The 7,946-nt window shown below is 34.3% G+C and overlaps 1 non-coding gene across 1 annotated transcript; it reads left to right on the top strand.

Moving 5' to 3' along the window:
- The first annotated feature begins 555 nt into the window (after positions 1–555).
- Positions 556–632, top strand: LOC120365824 (small nucleolar RNA SNORD81). Its single transcript, XR_005580668.1, has one exon. It is a non-coding gene; the product is annotated as a small nucleolar RNA SNORD81 (small nucleolar RNA).
- The last annotated feature ends 7,314 nt before the right edge of the window (positions 633–7,946 follow it).

Genomic DNA, 7,946 nt, shown 5'->3' with positions numbered 1-7,946 from the left:
ATACAGAAATATGAATAATAAAGAGTAAAACTTCAGTTTGTTTCAAGCAACAGTGTTTATAATAAATTCAAATGATATATATCTCCGTCCTCCAAGATAGTAAACATCTGGTTGGAAAAAGAAATTTAGACACAAGCTAAAATTCACCTAAAGTTGAAAGACAGAGTAATGAGGTGAGAAAAGAGACTTATCTAGCAAATTCTAGTAAAGTCAATCATCTCTGAAAACATTAAATCCATAAGAAATAAAACTCAATGAAATGCAATAAATCAAAATCAAATGCATAGCTGTTTTCAAATTAACTTAGAAATATTCCAGTGATTTGGATTACTCTTAACTGTATGTAAGTTGTCTTACTGTGTATTGTCCCTTAATTTCAGGACTCGGAATTTATGCTTGAAGAAATGCAGGCAGATCTGTTTTAAATGGAATTTTTCATCTTATAACAGGCAGACCTGCTAACCTAAAACTAGAGTTTTTAATGACCACAGCAAGCAAGCATGCAGTTTGGCTCTCAAAAGGTAAGGATTGGAAATATTGGGACTATTGTAATTGCACAATACATGATGATCTCACTCCAACTTGAACTCTCTCACTGATTACTTGATGACAATAAAATATCTGATATTCTGCAAAAAAAAAAAAAAAAAGGAGAAGACATATTCCAGTGACTAAAAGAATCATAAATGGTTTATATAAGGTTCACCGACTCAAATACATAGCAAAATATTTTTTAACCTAAGTAGATAATAACATAAATTATGCGGGAAGGATATACATAGGTAAAAATGGTGGGCACAACAATAATTTTAAAGCACCATACAAGCCATACATAATGATTAACTGATTCATATCTAGCTGATTGGAAAACAGTGCATAAATAACATCTGAAATATGCCAAAAACAGAGTTACAAAATACGTGAAGCAAAAAGTAATAAAACTCAAGGAAAACTGAAACAGCTACAATTCTAGTTGGAGATCAGTATAATATTCTGGTAACTGTGTAAAGAAAGTAGACCAAGAAGAAGGATGTGATCAACTATGTCAAATGCTACTGATAGGTCAAGTAAAGTTAAAACTGGGAATTCACTATGGAAATAGCTACAGGAGGGTCATTGAAACCCTGACAAGAGCTACTAAAGTGTGGAGAACAAAGTCCCAGTTGGAGTGAGCTCAAGAGAAAAGTGGAAGCAGAATTATATCAGTATGGAAAACTTTTCCAAGGAGTTTTGTAAATAGAATCAAAGTAAAGTGGTACTATCCAGAGGAGAACTAACACTAAGAGACCCCTGAGGGGACAAAGAATAAGAATGGAATTATCAATAAATAAAATAGTATCCTTTAGTTTGTTTCATGACATTTAATTGACATATAATTTTAAAAATCATTAAGATATAGTGTGTTTTGTTTCTGCTTTTGCTTTTTAAAATAATCGAAGAAATAGGTTGTTTGTATGCTAATGCAAATAATGATATAAGAGGGATTTGACAATAATTAATGCACAAAAGCAAGTTGCCAGAGCAATGATTTTAAGTAAGTGAGGGAGGATAGAAGATGCTACACAAGTGGATGGGTTGCTGTTGGAAACACAGGGTTTCATAATTGTAACAGAGGGAAAGAGAGGTACTTCATCATGAAAAGAAGCCTGCAGAAGTCCTGGAGCTGAAGAATTTGATGAATGAAATAAAAATACAAGTAAGAGTTTCAACAACAGACTAGACAAGGAAAAGAAGAAATTCTGAACTTAAAGACAGATCTTTTGAAATATCACAAGCAGACAAGAGAAAATAATAAAAAAAGAATAAAGACACATGCAGGATTTATGGATTTGTGGGACACCATTAAGTGTACAAATATTCATATTATGGGCATCCCAGAAAGAAAAAAGATAGGAAAAGCTATAGAAAACATATCTAATGAAATAATAGCTGAAAACTTCCCAAGTTTTGGTAGAGAGAAAAACCTTTCATCTTTTTTTGTTATATTTCTTCTTTTTCAGTGTATACATTTACAGCTATAAACTTTTCTCTTTATACTTCTTCCATTGCATCCCATAAGTTTTGTTATGTTGCATTTTCATTTTCATTCGTCTCAAGGTATTTTCTAATTTTCCTTGTAACTTTTCTTTGACCCATTGGTTGTTTCAGAGTGTTCCTTATTTTCCACGTTTTTGTAGATTTTCAGGTTTGCCTCACGCTATTGATTTTTAGTTTCATTCCATTGTGATTACAAAATATACTTTATGTGGTTTCAGTGGATCATTCCAAAGAGTGCAGAGTAAGATTAAGAGCTGACTACACATTAAATAAACAGGGATAGTTAAGATTTTCTCAAATATGTTAAGACTTGTTATTTTTTTTTTCTAACATGTATTCTATAATAATGTTCCATGTGCTCTTGAGGAGAATATATAGTTCACTGTTTTGGGTGGAGTGTTCTGTGTATGTCTGTTAGATCCAATTAGTCTATAGCAGGCGTCCCCAAACTACGGCCTGCAGACCACATGCGGCCCTGAGGCCATTTATCCCGCCCCCCGCCGCACTTCAGGAAGGGGCACCTTTTTCATTGGTGGTCAGTGAGAGGAGCACAGTATGTGGCGGCCCTCCAACGGTCTGAGGGACAGTGAACTGGCCCCCTGTGTAAAAAGGTTGGGGACGCCTGGTCTACAGTGTTGTTCAAGTCCTCTACCACCTGACTGATCTCATGATGGAAGTGACATATTAAAGTATCCTACAGTTATCATGATGCTATTTTTTCCTTCAGTTTCGTCAAATTTTTCTTCAAATACAATGTTAACATTTTTGTTAAATGGCATTTTAACTCATGTATAATGGGTATTTCTGCATTTTGAGTTATGATAGATTTTATCATTAGGATGAAGCAGGATATTTTCCCGACCCATCCATGAGACTTGTGACACAGAGGATGCTCTATTTACTCAGCTCACTACTCTCAACTCCTCGCAGGAGGAAGTATGCAAGCGAAGGAGGCAGGAACTGGAGTACTTGAGCGCTAGAATCAGCTGGCCACTTTGGCACTGGCAGGAGCAAACTCCACTCACTCTGACCTGCTACGTTCCACCCCTCATGAGAGGGAGCATTCAGGTGAGTGGGTGCAGGAGCCAGGACAAGCACTTTTAGGCACCAGCAGGAGCAAACTTGGTGCGGGTCCCCTGGCAACATCTGGGGGTGGTGCGTGTGACTTCTGAATCCCCAGTGGGCATGTTACAGCACACTTTTAGATCTGCCATCTGCAGACAGCTTAAGTGTTAACAGCTCAGTGGGCCCTTTTGTATCTGCACTTGCTCCCGAGCTCTTGTCCAGCATCCAGAAAAAATAAAGTTGGGCAAACATATTGAAGGGTGGTAAATGCAGGGGATTTTATTGCCAGTGAAAGTGGCTCTCAGTGGGAAGAGGAGCTGAAAAGATGGTGGGAGTGGGGAGGTGTGCAGACAATCTTATCCTGAAGTTCAGCCATCTCTGGCTGGATTCTTCTCGGAAGTTATGCTGTGAAGCCCTCTGAAGTCAAGCCACTTCTCTCCAATGTCCAACTTTTTCTTCCTCTCTGTCAGCTGAGTCTGAGGTCTTCATAGGCACAGAACGGAGTTGGGTGGGGCAATGCGTGGCTCAGGAAAAGGTTACATTCAAGTGGAGAAACAGGGATCTCACTTTGGGCTGTGGTCTCAAGATTTCCAGCTTGAGGGTAGGGCTTTGCCAGGGACCTCACCTTTTTCTGCATAGAATTTCTCTGCCTCCTGTCTCTATTAATCAGATATCACCAATAGAAACCCTTAAGATACTAAAAAAGACTTATCAACTGTGATGGAGGCTAGTTGAAATAATATTATTAACAGTTTCATAGGTTGCAAAAATGAATTTTGTGTTTGTTTATTTTAGTTCTAATTTGTATGCAATTATACTGTAACACTTCTTACCATTCTAAGACAGATGTCTGTTCCACTAAACTTAATACTTCAAGTTGCAGGAAAATACTAATTGAATACACATAAGAGGTCAACTTTAGTGAGTGGATAAAGACAGATCAAGGATCAGAATGTAGCAGAAGGGTTTGGAGTCAGTCAATGAAACCTTACCCAATACTCCTCAAGGTGTTTAATCTATACAGAACTATAAGTAAACTAGAAATCAATATGAAACAAGAGGAAAGGGAATTTCAAAGGAAAGGAGACAAACCATTGGAGAATAGAGACATAAAAAATAAGAGGAAAAAATGGAAAAGAAAGTCAATATTCAGAAGAAGACATTGGATAACTAAAGAACATAGATTCTACCATGACATCCAAAGCAATACAGCTTTTAAAAATTAATCAGAGAACAGGCAATCAAATACCCTATTTTAACCCCACCCAGTAAAATAGCATACTGAAAGTGATTCAGTCATATTCCGAGAAGGGAAAATCAACCACACAGAGATGATCCGTATACAAAAAGAAGCCTGAAAAAATAGAACAGTTTTTATTAGTGAAGAGTATAATATTTTGAATTTTCTAATAAATTTGTCTCCGCAATATTTTAAATGAAATAAAAGTTCTTTTGTTCTATATAACAAAAATGAGTATTTCATATCTTGAAGATTAAAATCTTTAAGGTAATGATTAGTTTGATATCATGAGACTCAAATTTTCAAACTTTGATATGTATTTGGTTAGTGAACTATACTTCTCCAACTTGAGGGTGCAATTCAAATTAGCCAATTCACACAGGTCAATAAGGAAAAGAAATGTCTACACCATCAATAAAAGCAACATTTCTCATTTTATGTTTACAGGGTTTTAACATCATAATGGAGTTTAGATCACACTTGCCCAAAATAAATGATTATGATGCCAAAGCCCAGTGGCAAAAAAACAATCAAACAATATGCCTAAGTTGTTTTCTTATTCAACTGATTTTGTAGAATGTGCTAGAACTGAAAATAAGCTCTGCTACTGGCCTTCCTGCAAATATGCTACAGACTAAATACTTTCTTGTGAGCTTTTAATGAAAGACTGGTTTTAATTATATTCACTTACAATGAAAATTAGGTTTGAATCAGCCCATTCATTAATATCCTCTCTGGGATAGCAAAATAAATATACCACCTAAATTTTATTAAACACTCTTAGAAGTCTGAGATATTACAGAATCTAAATTTTTAATTATGATACAAATTAACAGATTGTCTTATTGCTTGATATAATGGTTCTTGTTACCTGATGTAAATACTTGCAAATATCACACATATGCAGGGTTTCTTTCTTTTGTTGACATTAACAAGAAAAATCTCTTTATAAAGTTCATTTTCATTTACAACTGTAGATTAGTCCTGAACATTTTTCCTCATTACATGCAAATCATTAATCACACAAAATGAATGCAGCATCACTTTTGTTCTCCAGGATGATGGGCTTTGCGATGAATACGTATTATCATAAATCTTTCTAAAAGAGTTCCTAATAGCATCCAATAACTTGCAACATCAGTGAATAAAATGTAAAGTACACTCTCCTCCACCAGCTTTTATATCTGAAACCATCATCATCAATTTTCACAAGGACAACTTAAAACACGAGCATGTAAATGCACAGACGCATAGAATCAGTAATGCAAAACACATTTTCACATTTTCTACTGTTTTTCTTCTGAACAAGATTTCACAATGCCTTTTGTTTTTCTGTTGTTCCCTTCCTCTTCTAATGTCATTAGACCCTAATGTCACAAGAATCCCAACTGGTTCCTTGTGCCTTGGTAAAACAAATTTTCAGTATTATTTTTTTGTTCAGATCCAGGGTATTTTCAAACATTAAATTAAAGAAAAGATGAAAAATAATTTATTTTGAACACTAAGATATTTTTATCATTGTATGGCATGGTAAGGATTTTCAATGCACTTCTCTTGAAACTTTCAACCTTAAACCAAACAATTGTGATGGGCTTAAATAGCAGGATTTAGGATATACATGTATACATGCACCGCGAAACAAGCCCAATTTTCTCATACCACCTAAACAGTCTTGCTGGTACCCATTGCCAAGGTGAACCTGGACTCAGCAACCTTGTGAGATTATTCAAGAGAATACAATAAATATTCATAGGTCAAGACAGAAAAAAACAGCTGTGTTTAAAGACCCGAGAGCAAATAAAAACAGCCTCATAAAAATGTAATATACTCACATTTATTAAGCTGCCTTTTGGTGTCTTCTAAAATTAATTTGCTCTTACAAATTATCTAAATTTGACCTCTGCATTTAGAGTCAAAATATTTTTATCAAAGTCACAATTTCCAGGAAACATTGAGGTCATTTAAGGCATAATGTGGAAGACACATTCGTATAAATGTCATCTATTGATTTGTGTTGTGTTTCCAACTTGAACAGAATCACCATAAAAATTACAGAATCACCATAAAAAGATAAAAGTGTCAGGCTCAGTGACTCACGTGTATAATCCTAGCTACTTGGGAAGCTAAGGTGGGAGGATCACTTGAGGCCAGGAGTTTGAGACCAGTCTGGGCAACAATGTGGACTTTTTCTCTAAAATAAAAAAATGATGAAAATAAAATTAGCCAAGTGCGGTGGTGTACACCTGTAGTCACCACTACTCAGGAGGCTGAGGCAGGAGAATCACCTGAGCCCAAGTGTTCAAAGCTGCAGTAAGCCTTGATCTCACCACCTCACTCCAGCCCAAGTGATGGAGTAAGACCCCATTTCTAAAAAAAAAAAAAAATTAAGACATAAAAATATCAGGTTCTAAAATTTTCTGCAATTGAGATACTTAGAGCAAAATAATTGCTGAGACTTATACTGAGGAAAAATTATGAATAGACAGTTATTCAAAATTTTCAAGTGTTTCATAATTATTATAAAATAGTAATAATTTGCTGATTGCTTATAATTATCATCCCAGTATTATTTTAAGCTCTAACTTCATTGACCTCTTCGAATCCAGATAATATGTGAGGTAGGCTTTTAAACCCCATTTTATGAATCAGAAAAATGAACCTCAGGATTTATGTAGTTATGCCCTGCTAAATAATTGGCCCAGAAAAAAAAATAGACATTAGCTTTGTCAGTCTTCAAACCCTGCTTTTTCCATCATATGCCTTTGTATTGGTTATCTTCATTTTCTCTTTGATTTAAATTTTTAGAGTTGATTTTAGTTTCCTTCTACAAATAGACATAAAAGGTTCACTCAGATATATAGTGTAGGTATAATAGCTCATAAAAATGAACAGCTGACAGATTCATAAGGATCATATCACAGCAGATACTTGGTGTGTTTTATAAAGGTAATCTTTACCTTTATATAGAAATTGATGTTGAAAAAACTACACTACCATTTTCAATGTCATCACTTTTTAATATGCTGAAAAATATGTAATAATAAGTAAAATTGATTTAAATGTACTGTATTACAATTAATTTTTATCTGCAATTTGTATCTTCAGTTGCATAAATCTATATCTTCAATTGATCCTCAAGATTTTCCAAGGCACAGTGAATTACAATAAGTATTGCTAGCATCATTTTCTTATCTATAATGAAATATGGTAAAATGTAATTTGAGGTCTTTTAAAAACACTATAATACTATATATAACATGTGTATGTATGTATACATTGTGATATGTGTGTGTCATAGTGTGTGTGTGTGTGTGTATATATATATGAGATAAATTTGAATTTTAGGAATTGTAAAAACCTATTGTGTGCCTTGTTTCACAGCTCTACTTATTCTTCCAAACTCATTTATTAAGTACATGTGCTCACTGTACATACTGATTTTAAAAACAGTTAAAATCAGTTATTGTTCTTAGATATATTATGAACAAGGTATAATGCTAATTTAGCTAAAAATATTACCATGTTATAAAATCAAATTTTTTTGAAAATAATTTTAACTTTTATTTTAGTTTTAGAGAGTACCTGTACAGTTTGTTACATGGGT

This window comes from Saimiri boliviensis, chromosome 16 (genome assembly GCF_048565385.1).
Source record: "Saimiri boliviensis isolate mSaiBol1 chromosome 16, mSaiBol1.pri, whole genome shotgun sequence".
Lineage (NCBI taxonomy): Eukaryota > Metazoa > Chordata > Mammalia > Primates > Cebidae > Saimiri > Saimiri boliviensis.
The sequence above is the reverse complement of the archived record's forward strand: the minus strand, read 5'-3'. Positions and strand labels throughout refer to the sequence as shown.